Source organism: Mobula birostris, chromosome 8 (assembly GCF_030028105.1).
Source record: "Mobula birostris isolate sMobBir1 chromosome 8, sMobBir1.hap1, whole genome shotgun sequence".
Classification (NCBI taxonomy): Eukaryota; Metazoa; Chordata; class Chondrichthyes; order Myliobatiformes; family Myliobatidae; genus Mobula; species Mobula birostris.
The window spans coordinates 153541159-153567200 of NC_092377.1; the positions used below are offsets into that span (position 1 = coordinate 153541159).

The window sequence follows — 26042 nt, forward strand, 5'->3', positions numbered from 1 at the left end:
TTTGTGTTGCAGCAGTACAAGGCAATATATAAAATTACTACAGTACTATGCAAAAGTCTCAGGCACCCTAGCTATATATAAAATCTTCCCGCACTCCAGGGAATAAAGTACAAACCTATTCAACCTATCTCTGTGACTCAGCCCTTCAAGTCCCAGCAATATGCCGTGCTGGAGGGTTTCAGCCCGAAACATCAACTGTTTACTCTTTTCCATAGATGCTGCCTGGCCTGCTGAGATCCTCCAGCATTTTGTGTGTGTTGCTTGGATTTCCAGCATCTGCAGATTTCCTCTTGTTTGTGATTGAAAATCCTTATAAATTTCCCTTGTCCTCTTTTAATCTTACTGCTGTCTTTCCTGTAGGTGGGTGACCAGAAATGCACACAATACTCCAAACTTGGCTTCGCCAACGTCCTGTACAATTTCAACATAACATCTGGACTCCTGATTTATGAAGGCCAATATGTCAAAAGCTCTCATTACAGCCCTGTCTACCTGTAATGCCACTTTCAAGGAATGATTGATTCATATTCTGAGGTTCCTTTATCCCACCACACACCTCAGATGAATTTGTGCATCTGTACGTATTTTGCGAAGGGTTAAAGGTCATTTACGGTGTAGCTGTGCCATTACTTCAAGTTCATTGTCATTCAGCCATACATAAATACCAATGTTTAGAGCAAAATGAAACAGCATTTCTCCAGGGCCAATGCGCAAAACACAATCCCTACAGTCACACACAGCACGGGGCACATGTAGCACACATAATTACGACAGCAGTAAGCATACAGTGGTGGGCACGTGGCCAGGTGGTTAAGGTATTGGACTAGTGACCTGAAGGTCGTGAGTTTGAGCCCCAGCCGAGGCAGCGTGTTGTGTCCTTGAACAAGGCACTTAACCACACATTGCTCTGCAACGATACTTGTGCCAAGCTGTATCAGCCCTTGCTCTTCCCTTGGACAACATCGGTGTCGTGGAGAGGGGAGACTTGCAACATGGGCAACTGCCGGTTTTCCATACAACTTTGTCCAGGCCTGCGCCCTGGAGAGTGAAGACTTTCCAGGTGCAGATCCATGGTCTCGCAAGACTAAAGGATGCCAATAATCTATAACACACATACGGTCATAAAATATATGTATATAGTCCAAGTTCCTGAACGTCATGTCCTGTAGATTGATTGTGCATGGGATGTTATCCTGAAGCCATGTTTCTGCCGAACAAGCACACAACAGTCTGATCATCACATGCTAATGTAGCAATCTAGCAATCTAGCTTGTCTTTCACTGAGCAAACACAGGAGGACGGGACCGAAGAGAGGGGCCAGAACCCAATACCCGCTGTGCCTCACTGCCTCCGATGTCTCCTTCGCTGGCGACAGGCGACCCTGCGGCATGAGGGCCAGGCTTGTGCAATAACGGAGGCCACGCAGCTCCGCCGCCAGCTGCCTCTCCGATGAACCAGTGAACCGGACTTGCGGTACTCTGCATACCAATATCCATCAGGGTCTTGTGATCATTTTTTTAAAAAAGCATGCAAGACATTTACTTGCGCTGTTTCTTGGATCGCATACCGCCTCTGCATCGATCCCGCATGTCAGGTTGGAGGCCAGCCCTGCCTCAGTTATTGGAGAGTTCAGATGTTTCTGAACGTGTGTTTCAGCAGAGCCTCTCTTTGTGATTACACAAAGCCAAAAGCTGAAGGGCTCTCTCCATGGCCGAGCACAGTGTTGAAAAATCCCCCGAATTTCAGCAATCCTAACTTCAAGTGGGAAAGAGCAGCTTAGCTCATCTCATTCCAGTGCGTACTTGAAAGAATTATTTTTATTCCCAAAGTTTACAACATACAGCAATGAAATCAAAGAGGAACTTATAGCTTAGTCACTTCTGTAGTCGATGAAACCATGCAAACAAATCTAAAGTTGTATACGGAAAGGTGATAAGGACTCTCTTAATGCTCTGGATTTCTGCGTGCCTCCATCACATCCTTAGGTTGTGTTGGTTGTGAATACAAATTACACACTTCACCATGTTTCTATGTGCAGTACTGTGCAAAAGTCCTGGGAAAGGTATATATAGCCAGGGCATCTCAGACCTTTGCGCAGTACTGTCGTAATTTTATGTATTGCATTGTACCGCTGCCACAAAAGAAAATCATGGCATATGTGAGTGATGATAAAACTGATCCTGACATGAGTCTCTCTTGTGGGCTGAGAGTGGGAAGGGGGCAGGGAGAGGGGAATCATGGTTGGGAAAAGAGGCAGGGAGAGGGGAACCATAGTTGGCAAAAGGGGCAAGGAGAGGGGAGGGAGCAGAAAATACCAGAGAGACATTCTGTAATGGTCAATAAACCGATAGTTTGGAATCAGGTTACCTTGCCTGGTGTCTCAGGGCTGGGAGTGTCTCCCCCGACACCCCCCAGCTCTGGCACTTCCTTCTCTGTCACCTATCCCACACCCCTCCTGTGACACTCCACCCTCACCATTCCCAAAATCTTGCTCCCGTCAGATTAACAAACTCTCTCTCCGCTCCACATTGACAAATGCACTGTGCAAAGGTCTTAGGCCTAAGACTTTTCACGGTACTGTACATATGATAAGCAAATCTGAATCTGAACTACCACGAGGACACCAGTCATAATTTGTTTCCCAGGTTCTTTTACATCTACCCCAGAGAGTAGGCAGGGCCCCGTTTGAACTCATCCTAAAGTTGGAAATTCTGAAATGACAGCAGGCCTGAAGTTCTGCACAGGAGGAACAGCAGGAAGCTCATAGTCCAATATCCAGAGTGGTGGCACTTGAATCTCCACTCACATGAGTGGGAGGCAAAGGTACAGGCCCCTAAGTGACAGTGGGATCTTGAGTACATAATAGTTGCTGTGCAAAAGTCAGTGCCTCCGAGGAAGTTCTGTGCAGAGTGACTGGAAGGAGATGTGCCCTGTATTTCCTTTCTTCAGAAGCAGACATTCCAGTGACAGAGCAGATAGCTGAGGGTACTGTATGCTAAGTGTCGATCGTCATGGATCAACATACAAAGCCAAAGATGGATATTTCTGATTTCCCATACTTTAAATGATCCTGGAGCAAACATTTCTGGTAGCTGTGCAGACTAAGCCATCCACCATTCCCACAGCCCTTACACAATTCAAAGGAAATACTGAGACAGACTCATTGGGGCGCTTGATATAGCCTGTTCAAGAGAACTGCTCGATGTCACGGGGGAGAGAGCAAGCAACACATTCAGGATGCATAAAGGCTTCTTGTTGAACTTGCTTCTGCACACTGGGGCTAACCTTTTGTTTCCCCTTGAAAATACCCAGTTTTCATCCTTCCCTCTCACTGGGGAGTCGAATGGGGATGTAGGAAGGTTAGGTTTCAATTCAGAGGGCAATTATAAAGCTACATCTGGGGCACCTTGCATGGCATTGGTCTCTGTATTTGAGGCAGAGGATTAGTGGTTTGGAAACCATTCAGAAGTCTGCTGTGTTAACATCTGGAATTGGCGGGTCACCAAGGGGAAAATCTGTGCAGCCTCAGCCTGTATCCACTGGAGTTTAGCAGATCCGGAGGAGACCTATTTGAAACATGTAAGGTCCTTATATTGACAGGGTGGAATTGGAGAGGGTATTTCCTTTTGTGAGTGGTCACTGTTTAAAAACAAGGTGTCACGCATTAAAGGCAGAAATGAAGCTGTATCTTTTCGATGTTGGAGTCTCTGGAATTCTCTTCCTCAAGGGCAGTGGAAACAAAATCTGTGAATATTTTACAGGCTGATCGAGGCAGATGCTTTTTAACCCAAAGGTTCAACGTTTGATGATACACTATCATGGTTACACTGAAATGTCGCAGATTCAGATCAAGATTCATTTAAACATACAGTGAAATCTATAATTTGTATTAACAACCAATACAACCCAACGATGTGCTGGGGACAGTCCACAAGAATCACCACACCTTCCAGTGTCAACATAGCATACCCACAATGCTCGGCAGAACAACACAGAGCACAAGACAGAACAAAACATGCAGCAAAACAGCAACCACAAAACAAGCCCCGTTCCTTCCTCCCACACACCTCTACCAATAGTCCTCCATCTTGTGGACAGGCTGTCTCCAGTGGGCTTGTGTATTCACAAACAATGGCCCTTTGACTTCCCCAGCGGACCTGCAGAGAGTCATAGACTCAGACTTCCGGACTTCCAATCAATCTTTGGTATTGGCCCCATGACCTGCTGATGAAAACAAATGAGGAGCCCAAACACCAGGCCTTGAGCTCGGGACTCGACGACGACGACTGGGACCATAAAGACTAGGCCTTGAGCTCCAACCAGCACCCTAGGTCTTGAACCCCTGACTCAATGGTAACCGGGTCCCCAAACACGAGGAAATGTGGAGCTGAGGTTATAATCAGATCAATGTTCCAATCAATAAGTGAAGCATCTCATGTTGATCTCCTGTGGTTGCTGCTCAGAGTGATGAGTGCTCAGATCCTGGGGGGAGTCTGAGAGATCTGGAGCTGTACTTTCGAGATTCTGCCAGGTTGTAACCCGTTAAAGGGAAAGGTCTATTGGTGGTTCAAGAGCAGAGAAAATATTCTGAGAGACAGTCCAGCAGGTACAAATACCTCCATTACCTTTGTTTGAATCTTTGGTTCTAATAGTTCCAAATGGAGTCAAAGTGAACCAGGTTCTTTCCCCACTGACTCCACAGGCAACCATTTACACTAATCACACTTTATTCTCCACACATCGCCCTCATCCCCACACTCATATTCCACCACTTTCCTACACAACAGGGTGCAATTTACGGTGGCCAATGAACCTATCAAACTGCAGACAAAAAGCAGCATCTGCCGTCAATGATCCCCATGACCTGGGTCGTGCCTGCTTCTCCCTGTTATTGTTAAGCAGAGGCTAGAGAAGCCTGAAGTCTTAAAGGAACTTGCACAGCTCTGATCCTCCTCAGCAACGCAACACGATGGCCATCTCTTACTCTGCCGTGGTCTCCTCTCCCTATTCTGGTGGTCTTCCCACCCTCTTCCCCTCTCCTGGGCCTTCATGACTTGTCCATCAGCACCCTCCAGTTCCCCACATTCCCCCCTTTTGTCCCACTGTCCTCTCCTATTAGATTCCTTCTTCTTCAAACTATTGAAGAAGAGATTTGAAGAGATACCATTTATCTCTCCGAACTATTATCTCCCGGCTTCTCGCATCATCCCCCCTTCTCTCTCCCACCTACCTACTTTTCCCCTCATCTGGTTTCGCTATCACCCACCAACATGTATTCCTTTCCTTCCCCCACCTCCACCTTCTTACTCTGGCTTCAGCCCCTTTCCTTTCCTGTCCCGATGAAGGGTCTCAGCCTGAAACGTCAACTGTTTATTCCCCTCCATAGATGCTGTCTGACCTGCTGAGTTCCTCCTGCATTTTGTGTGTTTCACTCAAGGTTTCCAGCATCTTCAGAATCACTCATGTCTTACCGTTGATTTTTTTTTACACTGGTGCCTTGTTTTGCACGGTCAATTTTTCCTCACTGTCTTGGATCATTTGTGTATAACATTAGATTAGATTATGAGGACACTCAGTCCTCGTTTATTCTCATTTAGAAATGCATGCATGCATTAAGAAATGATACAATGTTCCTCCAGAGTGCTATTACAAAAAAAAAGACAAACCAAGACTAACACTGACAAGACCACATAATTATAACATATAGTTACAGCAGTGCAAAGCAATACCATAATTTGATAAAGAACAGATCATGGGAACGGTGAAAAAAGTCTCAAAGTTCCGATCGATTCCCGATAGTTCCCGATAGCAGGCGGCAGAAGGGAGAAACTCTCTCTGCCATAAACCTCTGGCACCGACAACTGCCGATGCATTGGAAGCACCCAACCCCAGCCGACTCTGAGTCCGTCCGAAAACTTCGAGCCTCCGACCAGCCCTTCGACACCGAGCACCGAGCACCAAGCACCATCTCTGCGAGCGCTTCGACCTCGGCCCCGGCCGCCAAGCGACAAGCAAAGCCGAGGATTCGGGACCCTCCCCTCCGGAGATTCAGGATCGCACAGTAACAACAGCAGCGAAAAATGTACCTCAGAGGTTTCTCCAGATGTTCCTCCGTTCTCTCACATCTGTCTCCATCAAATCAGGATTGTGCACGGCACCCTACTTGACAGATTACGGACATCATTCACCGGAGTGGCCGCGCAAGCTGCGTCGTGCCGCCATCTTCTCCTCCTCCACTACAACATCCGTAGGTTCTGTGTGTTGCTGTCTTTGCCAACATACATGCAATAGTCAGCAAGTGTGCTCATTATTGTGCTGTATCTTACTATTCTTGTGCATGTGACCATAAGACCCAGGAGCAGAATTAGGCCATTTGGCCCATTGAGTCAGTTCCACCATGGCTGATTTATTATTCCCCTCAATCTTATTCTCTTGCCCTCTCAGAAAAATCTCTGACAGCCTTACTAGTCAAGAGAAGCTAGAGAGCCCAGGGGATAGCAACATGGCTGGAGGATGTCCTAGCTCCAAACAGAAAGCACCAACTCAAAGCACACTTCATTTTCACCTCATCAACCTGGCTGTATCTGTCTCTTGTGTGGCTGCACCGTTCTCAGTGTTGTGCCTGCTACAGTGTAACTTCCAGTACACAGTAACAGAGTCAGAGCTGGGACCATATTCACACACAAACACACACCACAACTACCCTTCGCCTCAGCGCGGAACGGACCTCTGGCTCCTCACTCTGATCTGGACTCACTTAAGTCACCCAGTTCAGTCCTCCCCTTCCCCGAACACACCAGATGCCACAGAAATAACTTTTGAAGAGCGGATGTATGTTCCATAAATATTAGGAACTGTTGTCTTTAGGAAATGTTTGTTTAAAGTGTGTGGCAATGGCGGCAGACTGTGCTTAGCTCACCGTCTTTAGCTCTGCAGTACCCAAATCAATATATTTCAGCACTTCAATCACTTTGCACTAAAATAGACTTTTGTTTTTAATTGTCCTTTCTGGTAAAAATTGTGTACAATTTCTGTTTAATAATATTCTGTCTGGGTACCCTCCAACCTGATGGCATGAGTATCAATTTCTCCTTCCAGTAAAACAGCCTCCTCTACTGTAAAGATGAATCCACGGTCAGGTTGGAGGAACAACACCTTATATTCCGTCTGGGTAGCCTCCAACCTGATGGCATGAACATTGACTTCTCTAACTTCCGCTAATGCCCCACCTCCCCCTCGTACCCCATCCGTTATTTATTTATATACACACATTCTTTCTCTCTCTCTCCTTTTTCTCCCTCTGCCCCTCTCACTATACCCCTTGCCCATCCTCTGGTTTTCCCCCCCTCCCCCTTTTCCTTCTCCCTGGGCCTCCTGTCCTATGATCCTCTCATATCCCTTTTGCCAATCACCTGTCCAGCTCTTGGCTCCATCCCTCCCCCTCCTGTCTTCTCCTATCATTTTGGATCTCCCTCTCTCCCTCCAACTTTCAAATCCCTTACTCACTCTTCCTTCAGTTAGTCCTGACGAAGGGTCTCGGCCCGAAATGTCAACTGTACCTCTTCCTAGAGATGCTGCCTGGCCTGCTGCGTTCACCAGCAACTTTGATGTGTGTTGCCCTTCCTCTTTACCCCTCTCTGAAATTTCACTCCTTCTCACCTACCTATTACTTCCCCCGGGTCCCCTCCTCCTTCTCTTTCTCCCATTGTCCACTCTCCTCTCCTGTCAGATTCTTCCTTCTCCAGCCTTTGACCTTCCCCATCCACCTGGCTTCACCTCTCACCTTCCAGCTAGCCTTCTTCCCCTCCCCGCATGTTTTTATCTAGGCAGCTTCCCCCTTCCTTCTCAGTCCTGAAGAGGAGTCTCAGCCTGAAGTGCCGACTGTTTACTCTTTGCCATAGATGCTGCCTGACCTGCTGAGTTCCTCCAGCATCCTGAGGGTGTAGATTCTGTTTAATAATGTTTTTTCCTCGTGAATACTCCTTATATGATACAATGTGCCCATGACACTGCTGTAAGCTTTTCATTGGACCTGTGCACACATGGACTAGATCGTATGACAATAAACGCCTCTTGATTTTGACAACGGTGCCTTTCAGAAGTGAACCAGCTTCCAGTTACCCCGAGAGAACGCTGAATTCAATGTGCTTTGGAAACCAGTACCATAAATAAATGTGATGAGCAGCTACTAGCAGTGGCTAAAGATTAGAGATTAGCTTTATTTGTCACATGTACATTGAAGTTAGTTTGTTACGCCGCTGGTGTTTAAGGCAGCAATGAAGAACCTCCATCTCTATCTGCCCATACTGTCATACACAGATATGGAAGAATTGGGTCTATGCCCAAAGCGTTGACTGTACGCTTTTCATAGAACATAGAACATAGAACAGTACAGCACATTACAGGCTGTTCGGCCCACATCGATAGATGCTGCCTGGCCTGCTGAGTTCCTCCAGCTTGCGTGTTGCTTGGATTTCCAGAATCTGCAGATTTTCTCTCGTTTGTGGAACGATTCCTCATTCCTCATTCCGTAATGGGTTTTTTTTTGACTACTCAGTGTTGTTAGCCCCCGAGCCTGGAGGACCGATGGACCACACTTAGTCTGGCCTCTACCCTTTGACCTGTTTGGCATGGGTGACCCTACCAAGGGCCAAAGCATAAAGCCCTGACTCCAGCCAATGTAGCTCTCTGGGTCATTGAGGCACGCAAGCCTCCAAACCATGACAAGATTGTGGTCCTCTTAGAGAATGTACATCGAAACAGACAGTGAACTGTGTTGTTTCTGCGTCAATGGCCAGCACAGTTGAGAATGCTCATAGCTCCTGTTCAACCAAATCACTCTGTAGTTCAGAATAGTCCATGAACCCATGAACACCATCTCACTATACCTCGTTTGCAATGTGTTTTTTATAGTACCTTACTCAGTGGCCACTTTATTAGGTACACCTGTATGCCTGCTCATTAATGCAAATATCTAATCAGCCAATCATGTGGCAGCAACTCAATGCATAGAAGCATGCAGTCATGGTCAAGAGGTTCAGTTGTTGTTCTGACCAAACATCGGAACGGGGGGGAAGAAATGTGATGGAAGTGATTTTGACCATGGAATGATTGCTGGTGTCAGATGAGGGGGCGTGAGCATCTCAGAAACTGCATGTCGCCTCGGATTTTCACGCGCAACACTCTCCAGAGTTCACAGAGATTGGTGCGAAAAGCAGAAAAAAACATCCAGTGAACAGCAGTTTTGTGGGTGAAAGTGCTTTGGGGTTGAGGGAGGTCAGAGGAGGATGGGCAGACTGCTTCAAACTGACGGGAAGGTGACAGTAACTCAGGTAACCATGTGTTACAACGGCGTTGCTCAGAAGAGCACCTCTGAATGTACAACACGTCGACCTTGAAGTGGGCGGGCTACAGCAGCAGAAGACCATGAACATACTCTCAGTGACCACTTTGTTAGGTGCAGGAGGTACCTCATAAAGGTGCGACTGAGCGTATAGTGAGTTCTTATGTCTGCACAGTACAGCTGCCACAAAACAACAAACTTCATGTCTTACTGTAAGTCAGTCACAAAAGCCTGATTCTGGTTCTACAGGGAGGGCTGACAGAACCGGTGTCCTCTGCAGAGAATCTTGGTTGCTTCCCCTTCTGCCGATGATGAACTCCTGCTGCACAGAGCTGATTCAGCAGGTGGAGAGAACAAGTCCTTACTGCAGCACTCATAAGAAAAAAAATCATCGGCTTCTGGGGAGCGATGTTACCCAGCAAATAATTGAGCCAGAAAAGGAGTGTTCAGGCTGATGACCCGAAGCGAGGTTAACGGAGTGAGGTTTCAAGGAGTCGGTCGAATGCAGGAAGGGAGGTGATGGTGGAAGGAAGGAAGGAATTGCAGAGGTTGTGGCTCCTGCTGTTGAAGGTTTCCAGCACCACGGCAATTGGAGTCAGGTCATGCAAAAAGCTAAGAGTTAAAAAGTAAACTGTTGGAGGGACACTGTAGGTCAAACAGCATTTGCGGGGGAGGCTACCCAGACGGAAGACGGAATAAAGACAAAGCCACACTCAGGTTGGAGGAACAACACCTTATATTCCGTCTGAGTAGCCTCCAACCTGATGGCATGAACATTGACTTCTCTAACCTCCGCTAATGCCCCACCTCCCCCTCGTACCCCACCTGTTATTTATTTATATACACACATTCTTTTTCTCTCTTCCCTTTTTCTCCCTCTGTCCCTCTGACTATACCCCTTGCCCATCCTCTGGGTTTTTCCCCCCCTCCCCCTTTTCTTTCTCCCTGGGCCTCCTGTCCCATGATCCTCTCATATCCCTTTTGCCAATCACCTGTCCAGCTCTTGGCTCCATCCCTCCCCCTCCTGTCTTCCCCTATCATTTTGGATCTCCCCCTCCCCCTCCCACTTTCAAATCTCTTACTAGCTCTTCTTTCAGTTAGTCCTGACGAAGGGTCTCGGCCCGAAAAGTCGACTGTACCTCTTCCTAGAGATGCTGTCTGGCCTGCAGCGTTCACCAGCAACTTTGATGTCTGTTGCTCTTCCCTTCAAGGTTAATTTCATTAATGTGCCTATCTAATAGTCTCTTAAATGTTCCTACTGTATCTATCTCTACCACCACCCCGGCAGAATGTTCCACACACTCGCCACTCTCTGTAAAAAAAAAACTTACTTCTGACATCCCCTCCTGTACTTTCCTCCAATCACCATAAAATTATGTCATTTTGGATATTTTAATTCTCCCTAATTACCACAACGAATTTCTGCCCTCAGCCTCCCCCGCTGATAGAGGAGGCTAAATGCAAATACTGAAACAGCACTTCATCTTTGTATCCCAACTGGGCAGTCTCCAACTGAGCAGCGTGAACATCAGATTCTCCAAATTCCAGTAACTACTGTTCCTTCTGTCTTCTTTCCTCTCTCCTCCTGTTCCACCTGCCTTCCCCCCACCCCCACACCCTCTCTTTCTGCCCATCACGCACACGTTCCTCCCACTGGTTCCCTTCCCTTCTACTCTCCTCTGCCTTCCATACCTCCTTGCTTTCCATCTATGCTCCACCTTCCTCTCCTATCATATTCCATCACCTCCCCTACTTTAATCTTCTCTCATTAGCCTATCACTCCCCTCACCCGGGTCCACCTATCCACTTGCCTGATTTTGGTCCATCCCTTCACCTTTTTATACCGACCATCTCCTCTTCCATTTTCAGTCCAAATGAAGAGCCTCAATCTGAAACGTTGACTATTTCCCACCGCAGGTGCTGCCCGACCACTGTGTTCTTCCAGCATTTTGTGTGTTCCTCCAGCAGTTTGATTCCATCATCTGCAGTCTTGAGTCTCTCCATGCTGGAGGTTAGAGCAGATTAAAAAGACCACAAAATGGGAGCATGAACAGTACAATACAAAGGCAGCATGGTTGTCATGAGCCCTTTGGGTCTCTGTGGCTTGCCTTAGGGCATTGGGCCTCAAGGTTTCTCTAGCTCCTATATTTACTAATTCTTATCTTAACTAGAGCTGTTAAGCCCTTGTGCTTGCGGTTGAATCTTGTCAAGTAAATTGTGACTGGCACGGGTGTTATTTAAGGGGGTCTCTCCTTTAGCATAGGAACAGGGTCCTAGTTGTGTGTGGAGAATGATTTGTCGGGTGCTGTTGCTTAGTCGTTCCTCTGATGCTCTGTTGGTATTCCAATGTATAACCTTTTGTTTCCCTCTCTTCATGGGGAGCCTGCCTTTCCGTCGCTCCTGGGTTCAGTTGTTGCCAGCGCTCACCGTGGCAGAGTCTGCTGTGAGATTGGGGTTCGATTCCCGCTGCCGTCTGTCAGGAGATTGTCTGTTCTTCCCATGATCATGCGGGTTTATTCTGGATGCTCCGGTTTCTCCCGCGTTCCAAAGACGTACAGTTAGGTTTAGTGAGTTGTGGGCATACTATGTTGGCATCCAAAGCATGGCAGTGCTTGAGGGCTGCCCAGTGCAATCCTCGCTGATTTAACCTGACATAAAAAGACACATTTCACTGTATGTTTCAATGTACACGTGACAAATAAAGCTCACATTCATCTTTACCTTATATTCCACCTGGGTAGCCTCCAACTTAATGGCATGAATATAGATTTCTCCTTCTGATAAAAAAAATTCCCATCCCTCCCCTCCTTTTCTATTCCCCACTCTGGCTTCTAATCTCTTCTCACCTGCCGAGCACTTTTCCCGGGTCCCCTCCTCCTTCCCTTTTTCCTACGGTCCACTCTCCTCTCCTATCAGATTCCTTTCTCTCCAGCCCTTCGCTGTTCCCACCCACCTGGCTTCGCCTATCACCCTCTAGCTACCCTCCTTCCGCACCCCCCCCCTCCCAGCTTTTTGTTTTGGCATCTTCCCCTTCCTTTCCAGTTCTGAAGAAGGGTCTCGGCCTGAAATGTCGACAGTTTATTCATTTCAAGCTGCCTGACCTGCTGCGTTCCTCCAATGTTTAGTGTATGCTGCTCTGGATTTCCAGCATTTACTGGCTTTCTTCTGCTTATGATTTTCTCCCCCCACCCCGCTCTCCCCACCCTCCCTGCCTTTCTTCCATGCTCCACCTTCCTCTCCTAGCATATTTTATCAGCTCCCAGCTTCTAATGTGCTGACCAGATGAAAGTTCTCGACCCGCCACAGATGTTGCCTGGTTCATTAAGTTCCTCCAACAGTTTGTTTTTATTACACTCCAGATTCCAGAATCTACAGTTGTTGGATCGGCTGTTGCTCCAGTGTTCCAGCATCTGCAGAATCCCTTGTGCTGATGATCTGCAGTCTTGTGTGTCTCCAGGCTAGAAGAGCAAGGCAAAAAGACCAAGAAGTGCGAATCAGAATGTGGTTTAATATTACTGGCATTCGTCATGAATTTGTTGTTCTGGGACAGAGTATAATGCAATACATAATAATTAAAAACTGTAAATTACAGTAAGCACATGTGTAGAATGCCTATAAAAAGTATTCACTCCCATTGGAAGTTTTCATGTTTTGTTGCCTTACAATATTGAATCTCATTGGATTTAATTTGGCTTTTTTTGACACTGATCAACAGAAAAAAACTCTTTTGTGTCAAAGTGAAAACAGACCTTTATAAAGTGATCTAAATTAATTACAAATATAAAACACAAAATAATTGGTTGCATATGTATTCACCCACTTCAAGTCAATATTCAGTAGATGCACCTTTGGCAGCAATTACAGTCTTGAGTCTGTGTGGATAGGTCTCTATCTGGACTCTGCAATTTTTCCCCATTTTTCTTTGCAAAACTGCTCAAGCTCTGTCAGATTGCATTGGGATCATGAGTGAACAGCCCTTTTCAAGTCCGGCCACAAATTCTCAATTTGATTGAGGTCTGGACTCTGACTTAGCCACTCCAGGACATTAACTCTGTTGTTTTAGGCCATTCCTCTGCAACTTTGGTATTATGCTTGGAGTCATAGTCTTGGTGGAAAACAAATCCTTTCCCAAGTTGCAGTTGTCTTGCAGCCTGCATCAGGATTTCCTCCAGGATTTCCCTGTAATTTACTGCATTCATTTTACCCTCTAACTTCACAAGTCTTGCAGGGCCTGCTGCAGTGAAGCATCCCCTTAGCATGGTGTAGCCACCAGAATGCTTCACAGTAGAGGTGATGTGTTTTTGATGATGTGCGGTGTTTGGCTTACACCAAATATAATGTTTAGTCTGATGGCTAAAAAGCTCAATTTTGGTTTCATCAGAACATAGAAGCTTCTTCCAGTTCCAGCTGACTTTAATGTTTCCCACATGCCTCCTGGCAAACTCTAGCCAAGATTTCATGTAAATTACTTTTTCTACAGTGGCTTTCTCTTTGCCAATCTCCCAAACAGCAGCGACTGGTGAAGCACCTGGGCAATAGTTGTATGTGCAGTTTCTCCCATCTCAGCCACTAAAGCTTGTAACTCCTCCAGAGTTGTCATAGGTCTCTTGGTGGCCTCCCTCACTAGTCCCCTTCTTGCACAGTCACTCAGTTTTTGAGGATGGGCTGTTCTAGACAGACTTATAGCTGTGTAATATTCTTTCCATTTCTTGATGATCGGCTTAACTGTACCCCAAGGGATATTCAATGACTTGAAATTTTTTTTGTATTCATCTCCTGACTTATGCTTTTCAATAACCTTTTCATGGAGTTGTGTTCTTTCGTCTTCGTGGTCCAGTTTTTGCCAGGATACTGACTCACCAGTAGTTCGGCCTTCCAGATACAGGTGTAGTTTTACTACAATCAGTTGAGGTACCATGACTGCATACAAGTCTCCAAAACAGATCTCCATTTAACTCATTACGTCACTTTTAAAACTGGCTGCGCCAGTGATGATTTGGTGTGTGATATTAAATATTTAGTGTCATATTTGGTGGGTGGAATACTTATGATGGAGATGTGGGTGTGCGATGGTTCCTCCCTGTTCTTGTGGTCAAAGCAAGCATAGAAGGCATTGAGCTCACCTGGAAGTGAAGCTCTGCTGTCTGCTATGTCACAAGATTTAGCTTTGAAGGAGGTTATGGCATCCAAACCCTGCCACAGATGTCGAGCATCCCTCATTTGATTCCAGTCTAGTCCAGAATCTCCACTTCGCCAGAGATAGTCATAGTCATACTTTACTGATCCCGGGGGAAATTGGTTTTTGTTACAGTTGCACCATAAATAATAAATAGTAATAAAACCATAAATAGTTAAATGGTAATATGTAAATTATGTTAGGAAATAAGTCCAGGACCAGCCTATTGGCTCAGGGTGTCTGACCCTCCAAGGGAGGAGTTGTAAAGTTTGATGGCCACAGGCAGGAATGACTTCCTATGACGCTCTGTGTTGCATCTTGGTGGAATGAGTCTCTGGCTGAATGTACTCCTGTGCCCAACCAGTACATTATGTAGTGGATGGGAGACATTGTCCAAGATGGCATGCAGCTTGGACAGCATCCTCTTTTCAGACACCACCGTCAGAGAGTCCAGTTCCATCCTCACAACATCACTGGCCTTACGAATGAGTTTGTTGATTCTGTTGGTGTCTGCTACCCTCAGCCTGCTGCCCCAGCACACAACAGCAAACATGATAGCACTGGCCACCACAGACTTGTAGAACATCCTCAGCGTCGTCCGGCAGATGTTAAAGGACCTCAGTCTCCTCAGGAAATAGAGACAGCTCTGACCCTTCTTGTAGACAGCCTCAGTGTTCTTTGACCAGTCCAGTTTATTGTCAATTCGTATCCCCAGGTATTTGTAATCCTCCACCATGTCCACACTGATCCCCTGGCTGGAAACAGGGGTCACCGGTACCTTAGCTCTCCTCAGGTCTACCACTAGCTCCTTAGTCTTTTTCACATTAAGCCGCAGATAATTCTGCTCACACCATGTGACAAAGTTGCCTACCGTAGCCCTGTACTCAGCCTCATCTCCCTTGTTGATGCATCCAACTATGGCAGAGTCATCCGAAAACTTCTGAAGCTGACAAGACTCTGTGCAGTAGTTGAAGTCCGAGGTGTAAATGGTGAAGAGAAAGGGAGACAAGACAGTCCCCTGTGGAGCCCCAGTGCTGCTGATCACTCTGTCGGACACACAGTGTTGCAAGCACACATACTATGGTCTGCCAGTCAGGTAATCAAGAATCCATGACACCAGGGAAGCATCCACCTTCATCGCTGTCAGCTTCTCCCCCAGCAGAGCAGGGCGGATGGTGTTGAGTGCACTGGAGAAGTCAAAAAACATGACCCTCACAGTGCTCGCTGGCTTGTCCAGGTAGACGTAGACACGGTCAGCAGGTAGATGATGGCATCCTCAACTCCTAGTCGGGGCTGGTAGGTGAACTGGAGGGGACCTAAGTGTGGCCTGACCATACCTGCACCTCTTGTAGCGTTCTTGATCTCCAGACTTGAATAATTCAGACTGTCATTATGACAGTTCAGCATGCTCTTTACAGGTTTCTGTCACACTCTCGGTGTCTTCTACCTTCCTTTTTGCTGTGGGTGTCTTTCCATCAACTGTGGTCACGTGGCCGACTGGTGTTCATCTCTTAGGTTCTCGGTAATTACACGGTTACTGGGTACACTTCATCCCCCGCTCTGTCTGTGGGAGCAACAAGGTCAGTCATGTGGTTTCCACCACTAATCCCACAATGAGAATGGGTGTCTATTCCCTCCGTTTACCCTTTCTGAAGTCCATAATCAATTCTTCAATTTTACTGACGTTGAATGAAAGGTTGTTGCTGCGACAACCTGAACAATGAGGAACATTAAAAAAAAATGGGAAAACATCCTCACAAAAGAAGACTGTATTTCTCAGATTTCAAGTTTTTCTGGTTCTCTTCCATTGTTGGTGACCTACAGTCTGGGCTATGTAACTTGATGCTCCATCATGTAGATCTCCTATCTTCGTCACTTCAGGTATAGCCTGGAGCATACGCAGGTGCTTTACCAAAGGAGAAAGAAGCATTTTTATTGTTTAGTTACACGCAAACATAGCTGCTACTTTCGATTCTGCAAGGACCCAAACATAGCAATGAGATTATTAGCCAATGAAATGGTTTAAAGTTCAAAGTTCGAAGTAAAATTTAACATACAACATAGAACAGTACAGGCCCTTCAGCCCACAATGTTTTGCTGACCTGCCGACCTACATTATTTCTTTATTGAGCTACAGCACAGAATAGGCCCTTCTGGCCCTCTGAGCCAAGCTGCTCAACACTCCCCTGATATAATCCATTCCTAATAACAGGACAATTTACAATGACCAATTAGCCTACTAATCGGTGCATCTTTGGACTGCAGGAGGAAACCAGAGGCACTCATAAATTTCTACATATATACCATGGAGAGCATTCTAACTGGCTGTAACACCATCTGGTATTGGGGGAGCACTGTACAGGAGCAAAATAAGCTGCAGAACGTTGTAAACTCAGTCAGATCCATTATGGGCACAAGCCTCCCTAGCATCCAGGACAACTTTAAGGAGTGATGCCTCAAAAAGGTGGCATCCAACATTAAGGACCCCCATCACCCAGGGCATGCTCTTTTCTCATCAGAGAGGAGGTAAAAGGGCCTGAAGGCACACACTCAATGATTCAGGAAAATCTTCTTGTCCTCTGCACCAGGCTTTTGAACGGACATTGAATGCACGAACACTACCTCACTTTTCTTTTCTCATTTTTGCACTACTTATTTAAATTAACATTTTTAATATATATATACTTCTTACAGTAATTTACAGTTTTTTTTTGTTACAACAACAAACGTCATGATATATGTGAGTGTTACTAAACCCGGTTCTGTTTCTGAGCAATTCGAGTTTTGGTCTGGTAGGCAGATGTCTGAAGTAAACACATAGAACATGTACTCACACGTATGTCTGGGTAAAAATAAATAATCTGCTGGAATTCATAAAGAAACATGCACGTACATGGAGAGAAGAAAACGAAGGTAATCAGAGTCACTGAGAGTATATGATTGATGTTGTGTAAGGTACCTTAAAATACTTCAGAGGTTATAAAATTAGCCTTTGCTGTAATGCAGGGGGTGAGATAGACAATTTATGCATAAATAGCAACCACAGAATTAAACGTGATTTGAACTTGTCTTTCCAGCACTTTCTGTTACTATTTCAAATTTCTGGCATAACTAGTTTCTTACTTTTATCAAGAATCTCTTCTTGTTTTCGAGACTCACCCTTCCTATCTCTGTAATCTCCTGACAACCCTCTGGGACATCTATAATCTAATTCTAAACAGAAGAGGTTCTGCAGACGCTGGAAATCTTGAGCAACACACACAAAATGCTGGCGGAACTCAGCAATGCAGGCAGCGTCTATGGAGGAGAATAAACAGTCGGCCTTCTGGGCTGAGATCCTTCATCAGGGTTGGAAAGGAAGGGGCTGAAGCCAGAATAAGAATATGGGCGAGGGGGAGGAGGACTAGCTGGTAAGTGATAGGTGAAACCATGTGAGGGGGAGGACGAATGAAGTGAGGAGCTGGGAGGGGATAGGTGGAGAAGGTAAAGGGCTGGATTATGATAGCAGAGGACCATGGACCATGGAAGCAAGATGAAGGAGGACTGGAACTAGGGGGAAGTGGTGGGCAGGTGAGGAGAAGAGAAGGGAAGAGAGGATAACCAGAATGGGGAATGGAAAAAGAGAGAAGGGGGAGTTAGAGAAATCAATGTTCTTGCCATCAGGTTTGAGGCTACCCAGATGGAATATGAGACGTTGCTCCTCCAACCTGAGTTTGGCCTCATTGCGGCAGTAGAGGAAGCTCTAGACAGATATATCAAAATGGGAATGGGAAGTTAAACTGAAATGGGTAGCCACTGGGAGATTTTGCCTTTCACAACAGACAGGGCGAAGGTGTGTGACAATTCTGTTCAAGTGTGCATCTAAATATGTAATCTCTCCATCACTGGCATCTTGGCCTACTACTGTTAGTTTCACCACTAAATCTCTTTATCACCTTTCATCCATTAACTCTACTCAAATCTTTATGTCTGATTAAGTTACAGTTGCTCTAAAGTACAACAGCAGTGGTTTCGGTTGAATGGCATTCCTCTGAAAAACAATGAGACAGTTTTGGGAATGGCATATTGAAAATGGGAGAGAATAGCGGGAATTCAAGGCTGTGCTTGTGGGGGTGTTTAGCAAAGTAGAGATTCACTCTAAAGTTAGTCCACCAACTGTGGATTTGGTCAATTACAGAGCAGCAATTTTTGACGATCCAGAAAGCAAGATTGAGGTTCCAGTTAGGAGGATATGAATGTGCAGCTGATGTATTGCCTGCACTTGGAAAGGCCTCAAGAAGGTGGCATAAATCACTTAGGACCCTCAGCGTCCAGGACATGCCCCTTCACATTACCTACCATCAGGGAGGAGGTACAGGAGCCTTAAGATGCGCACTCAAACAGCTTCTTTCCCTCCGTCATCAGATTTCTAAACGGTTCATGCACCCTTGAACACTCCCTCTCATTTGTACTATTTATTTATTTGAGTTTTGTTATTTATAGTATAGTTTTTTTTTACATTTTACACTGTACTGCTAGAAAACAACAAATTTCACACCATATGCCAGTAACAGTAAACCTGATTCTGATTCTAATCCCGGAAGGAGGTGCACGGGAGTACCTGTGCAGGTGACAAGGGATGCAGAAGGGACCTAATTTGCTTTTGAGTGACATCCTTTTGCACAGTGATAAGACAGGGGGACTGAGTGGCTGGGCAACTCAACTCTTGCAGACTCTTATGGAACTGGAGCCAGTCTGACAATTAATCACTGGGAGATTTCGTTAAACTTGACAACCAGTTTTTAAACATGACAAACACAAAATACTGGAGGAACTCAGCAGGACAGGCAGCGACGACGGGAAGGAATAAAGAGTCGATGTTTTGGGCCAAGTCCTGATGAAGGGTCTCAGCCCGAAACGTTGACTCTTTACTCCTTTCCATGGATGCTGCTTTGCTCCAGCATTCTGTGTGTGTTGCTCTGGATTTCCAGCATCTGCAGAAACTCTTGTCTTTAAACATGACAAGTGCAGTGCATGCCCACTTAACCTCCAAACCTCCTTTATCTCATTGTTTTTTGCATTTGAAATCTGTAAGAGTTCCAGAATTTTCTGTTTCTATTTCAAATTCCCAGCACAATTCATCATGATGAAGAGTCTCAGCTCGAGACGTTGACTGTTTATCTCCCTCTATAGATGCCGCCTGGCTTGCCAAGTTCCTCCAGAATTTTTTAAGATTTCCAGCAACTGCAGAATCTCGTGTTTATGATTTGTATCTCACTTCAGCAACTCTGTGAGGAAGCACTCTATTTTTAATGTCCTTGTTCCATATATACAGGATGCTTTGATGATGTTAATTCTGTCTCCTGTCAGGGAACACGAACAGGACTTTCCTCAGATAGGCTGCAGATGTACAGGAACTCAGTTTGGTGTATGTTCCAACAAGTGAACCACAACTTCTTATTCTACAGTATGCCAACTGCAGAAAATGATATCACATTCCATCTGGTGGAAGTGTGCAATATTCTGAAAATAAAGCTATTAGAATGGCACAGGGAGGCAGTTTCCTCAAAAGTCATTTGTTCGTTATGTGCCATGTTGTATGACATAGACAATCATGGTCTTTCCATGATCATGAATGTCCTTGGCAGATTTTTCCACAGAAGTAGTTTGTCATTGCCTTCCTCTGGGCAGTGTCTTTACAAGATGGTTGACCCCAGGCATTATGAATACTCTCCAGAGATTGTCTGCCTGGTATCAGTGGTCACATAACCAGGACTTGTGATGTGCACCAGCTGCTCATACGACCATCCACCACCTGATCACATGGCTTCACATGACCCTGGTCAAGGCACTAAGCAGGTGCTACACCTTGCCCAAGGGTGACCTGCATGCTAGTGGAAGGAAGTGGTGCCTTACACCTCCTTTGGTAGAGACATGTCTCCACTCTGACACACACTCCGCAAAACTAGTCATGGCATAAGTCATGGTCAGAATCAGTGATATTGTTCCACAGAAATGGTCATCTACTGAGTTCATTGCACTGATCTACACTAATATGGTTTATTTTCATAGTCCTATCAACACCCCCAAATCCTACCATTCACCTGATGTATGGGTTGCTAGGATGATTGGCCAATGTAGGGGAGGGAATGTCGACTCAGACCATGCGAGCATTTTCATGCCTTACAAGGCGCAAATTGGAAGTCTGTGTGGGGCGCCACTCCTCGCACAGACTAGAGCAATGTGTGGTTAAGCGCCTTGCTCAAGGGCACAAACACGCTGCCACAGATGAGGCTCAAACTAGCAACCTTGAGGTAACTAGACAAACGCCTTAACCACTTGGCCATGTGCCCAACACAATGTAAGTTACCCTTAACAACACATGCATCTCTGGGATGTGGAGGGAACTGCGGACTCCACACAGATAGCACCAGGAGGTTGGGATCTGCCTGCACCACCATCCCTAGCAGTGCATTCCAGGCACCCAGCACCCTGAGTAGACAGTACCTGCACCACACAACTCCTTTGAAGATCCCTCCTTTCACCTTAAGATGCATTCCCTCTGCTATTAGCTATTTCAGTCCTAGGGGGGAAAAGAAGAATACCAGTCTTTGTGGGCCTCCTTCTGTCTCGAGAAATGGTGGGTGGCACACGAGAACAATCAGCTCGTGGTGGCGCACTTCCTAGAGTGGCTAAGGAGACCCACTCTTGAAGCGGCAGTCTCTTCCACACCGGCTGCAGGTGAAGGAAGATGGGCTACTATTTGGAGTGGCCCTCTCCTTCTGTTAACCTCTCTTGTCAGACAGCACATTGACACAGGTACTTTCTGCTCTTTGCATGTCTTTTGGAACTGCCAGACTCCAGGTGGCCCGGTCTACTCTATCTCTGCCTCTCATAACTTCTCACTGCCTTGATAAAGCTGCAGTCAACATAATTAAAGACCATTGTTCACCCCAGACATTTTCTCTTCTCCCCAGTCCCACTGGGGACCTGAAAGAAGCTACCACTGGCTCAAGGACAGCTGCTACCCCACTGCTGTGAGACTATTGAATGGTTCCCTTGCATGATAAGGACTCTTGACATCACAGCGTGCCTCATCATGGTCTTGTATCTTAATGTCTGCAGGCACTGCTCTTTCTTTGTAAATGTAACACGTTATTCTGCATTCTGTTATTGTTCTCCCTTGCACTACTTCAGTTCACTGAAGTGATCTGTATGGATGGCATCCTTTTAGAGTCGGAGAGTGGTGAATCTGTGGAATTTGTTGCCACAGGCAGCTGTGGAGTCATTGGGAATATTTAAGGCAGAGGTTGATTGGTCAGGCAGGGCATGAAGGGATACGGGGAGAAGGCAGGAGATTGGGGCTGAGAGGGAAATGGATCAGCCATGATGAAATGGCAGAGCAGACTTGATGGGCCAAATGGCCTCTTTTCCTATATCACAGAATCAGTATCAGGTTTAATATCACCAGCATATGTCACGAAATTTTCCTGTGGTGGGAGAGTCTAAGACCAGAGGCCACAGTCTTTTTCTGTTCATCAGTGACAAAAAAGCCAAATTAAATCCACTGTGATTCACTGTTGTAAAACAATAAAACATGAAAATTTCCAAACATGTGAATACCTTTTGTAGGCACTGTATATATACCTACTGTAATAGATTTTCTTTTTCTCTATATTATCATGTATTGCATTATACTGCTGCTGCTAAGTTAACAAAGTGAAAACAGATCTCTATAAAGTGTACAAAGTTAATTACAAATATAAAACACAAAATAATTGATTGCATAAGTATTCACCCCCTTTACTATAACGCACCAATTCATCGCTGGTACAACCAATTGGTTTTATAAGTCACTTAATTAGTAAAATAGAGATCACCTGTGTGCAGTCAAGATATTTCGCTTGACTGTAGTAAAAATATACCTGTATCTGGAAGGTCCAACTACTGGTCAGTCAGTAAAAACTACACCATGAAGACAAAAGAACTCTCCAACCAACTCCATGAAAAAGATGGTTATGATTATGAAGACACGCAGTCCTCTTTTATTGTCATTTAGTAATGCATGCATTAAGGGATGATACATTATTTCCTCCGGTGTGATATCACAAAACAAAGGACAAACCAAGACTGAAAAAACTGGCAAAACCACATAATTATAACATATAGTTACCAGCAGTGTACAATACCATAAATTGATGAAGAAGTCCGTGAGCAGAGTAACGTTCAAAGTTTCTGAAATGTCCCACCACTCACACAGACGGGAGAAGGAAGAAGAACTCTCCCTGCCATGCTGACCACAGTCCGACTCTGGGTCATCCGAAAACTTCGAGCTCTGATCAGCTCTCCGACACTGAGTACTGAGTGCCATCTCTGTCCGAACGATTCGACCTCCTTCTTGGTGGCCAAAAGCAGGCAAGGCCGGGGATTTTGAGGCCTACCCTCTGAAAGATTCCCGACCGCGCAGTAACGACAGCAGTGAACGGGCATTTCAGAAATTTCTCCAGGTGTTCTTCTGTGCTTTCACGTCCATTCTCCATCAAATCAGAATTGTCCACGGCCCCTATTTAACAGATATGATATCATTTTTCACTGGAGGGCTGCGCACGTGTGGCGTGCCACCATCTCCTCCTCCCACGAAAAGCATAAGTCAGGAGGTGAATACAAAAAAAGAATTCAAGTCACTGAATATCCCTTAGAGGACAGTTAAATCATTCAAGAAATGGGAAGAATATGGAACAATGTTAATCTGACTAGAGCAGGCCGTCCTCAAAAACTGAGTGATCTTCCAAGAAGGGGGCGAATGAAGGAGGCTACCAACAGACTATGACAAATCTGGAGGAGTTACAAGCTTCAGCGGCTGAGATGGGAGAGACTGCGCATACAACAACAGTTGCCTGGGTGTTACACCAGTCGCAGCTTATGGAAGAGTGGCAAAGAGAAAGTCACTGTTGGAAAAAAAAAACATGAAATCTTGGCTAGAGTTTGCCAGAAGATATGTGGGAGACTCTAAAGTCAGCTGGAAGAAGATTCTATGGAGTTGAGCTTTTTGGCTATTGGACTAAATGCTATGTTTGGCGTAAGCCAAACACCACACTTCATTGAAAACACACCATCCCTACCATAAAACATGGTGGTGGCTGCATCATGCTGTGGGGATGCTTCACTGCAGCAGGCCCTGGAAGGCTTGTGAAGGTAGAGGGTAAATAAATGCAGCAAATTACTGGGGAATCCTGGAGAAAAACTTGATGTAGTCTGCAAGAGAACTGTGACTTGGGAGATTTGGTTTCCAACAAGATAATGACCCCAAGCATAAAGCCAAAGCTACATAGGAATGGCTTAAAAACAACAAAGTCAATGTCCTGGAGTGGCCAAGTCAGAGTCCAGACCTCAATCCAATTTTAAATTTGTGGCTGGACTTGAAAAGGGCTGTTCACTCACAATCCCCATGCAATTTAACAGAGCTTGAGCAGTTTTGTAAGGAAGAATGGGGAAAAATTGCAGTGTCCAGATGTGCAAAGTCGTTAGACACCTATTCACATAGACTCAAGGCTTTAATTGTTGCCAGAGTTGCATCCACTAAATACTGACTTGAAGAGGTTGAGTAATTATGCAATCAATTATTTTGAGTCTAATAATTATAATAATTTTAGCCCAATTTGTAGAACATTGTTTTCACTTTGACACGAAAGATGATTTCCTGTTGATCAGTTTCAAAAAAGCCAAATTAAATCCAATGTGATTCAGTGTTGTAAAACAATAAAACATGAAAACTTCCAAAGGTGGGGGGGGGGGGGTGAATACTTTTTATAGGCACTGTATGTATATTAAATAGTTAAATTAAAAATAGTGCAAGATCAGAATCTTTAAAAAAGTGAGGTAGTGTTCATGTGCTCAATGTCCATTTAGGAATCGGATGGCAGAGGGGAGGAAGCTGTACCTGAAATGTTGAGTGTGTGCCTTCAGGCTTCTGTACCTCCTTTCTGATGGTGACAATGAGAAGAGGACATGTCCTGGGTGTGGGCGTCCTCAATAACGGACGCCGCCTTACTGAGCCACCAGTTCTCAAACATAAGAAATAGGAGCAGGAGTCGGCCATCTGGCCCGTCGAGCCTGCTCCACCATTCAATAAGATCATGGCTGATCTGGCCATGGACTCATCTCCACCTACCTACCTTTTCCCCACGACCCTTAATTGCCCTACTACGCAAACATCTATCTTGGATACCACAAAGACTAGTGCCCATAACGGAGCTGACTAATTTTACAAACTTTTTTTAGCTTCTTTCAATCCCGTGCAGTGCCCCCCCCCCCCCCCATACTAGACAGTGCTGCAGCCTGTCAGAATGCTGTCCATGGTACATTTGTGGTCTAATGTTGAGGCTGGAATGCTTTTAAGGAAGGAGAATGTTCCCCACACTTGAGCTGCTCTCCATCCTGCCACCAAAGGAAGCCATTGATCTGGACACCTAAACACAAACCCGATCATTGTCTCTACTAATCTGATGCCTCATCCAGTGGGTATGATTGAATTACACCTGAATCAGCCTCTGTATCTTTGATGTTTCTGAAGGTGATTTCTTAGTTCTTTCTTCCTGCTTGTTCCCACCCAGTAATATGAGCCCTTTTCCTTGTGTTCGTTGAAGCAAATCTGCATCAAACCAAGTTAATTATCAGCGCTGCACAATGTTGGATCAAACCTGAGAATAGAAAGGCCTTTCTTCTGCAGGAACTTTCGGTGTAAGAGGTAATTGGATCTGCAATTGCCTTATTCACTTTAAATTACACATAATCAGACCATAATCTTAATGTCACTAGGTTCAAAACTAAGGCATAATTAACACCCTTTGAAGTACCTTTATTTTTAGGAAATGATCGCTTTTAAATAGAAAACTTCTAAAACGGGAGGGACTGGCACCACGGTAACGTAGCGTTTAGCCTGACTCTATTACAGCTGGCAGTGTTCTGGACTTTGGAGATCAATTCCAGCGCCGTCCTATAAGGAATCTCTGTACGTCCTCCCCGTGGAATGTATGAGTTTTCTCCAATTTTCTCCTGCAGTCCAAAGATTTACCCGGTAATTTAATTGGTCATTGTAAATAGTCCCGTGATTAGGTTAGGGTTATGTGTTGGCACGTGGCCAAGTGGTTAAGGCGTTGGTCTAGTGATCTGAAGGTCGCTAGTTCAAGCCTCAGCTGAGGCAGCGTGTTGTGTCCTTGAGCAAGGCACTTAACCACACATTGCTCTGTGATGACACCGGTGCCAAGCTGTATCGGCCCTAGTGCCCTTCCCTTGGACGACATTGGTGGCATGGAGAGGGGAGACTTGCAAATGCCGGTCTTCCATACAACCTTGCCCAGGCCTGAGCCCTGGAAACCTTCCAAGGGGCAAATCCATGGCCTCACGAGACTAACGAATGCCTAAAAAAAAAGGTTATGGTTACAAACTCGGAAAGATCTGCAGATGCTAGAAATCCAAGGCAAAACGCACAAAATGCAAGAGGAACTCAGCAGGTCAGGTAGCATTTGCGGGAGTGAATAAACA

General features: G+C 45.5%; 1 long non-coding RNA gene across 1 annotated transcript in view; it reads right to left on the bottom strand.

The window, feature by feature from the left end:
- Positions 1–11096: 11096 nt before the first annotated feature.
- Positions 11097–26042, bottom strand: part of LOC140201847 (uncharacterized) — a 33921-nt gene continuing 18975 nt past the window's right edge. The window contains exons 3-4 of the long non-coding RNA XR_011886972.1: positions 12623–12801; positions 11097–11991 (exon numbers count right to left, since the gene is read on the bottom strand). This is a non-coding gene — a long non-coding RNA (uncharacterized lncRNA). The remainder of the gene's footprint in view (positions 11992–12622; positions 12802–26042) is intronic.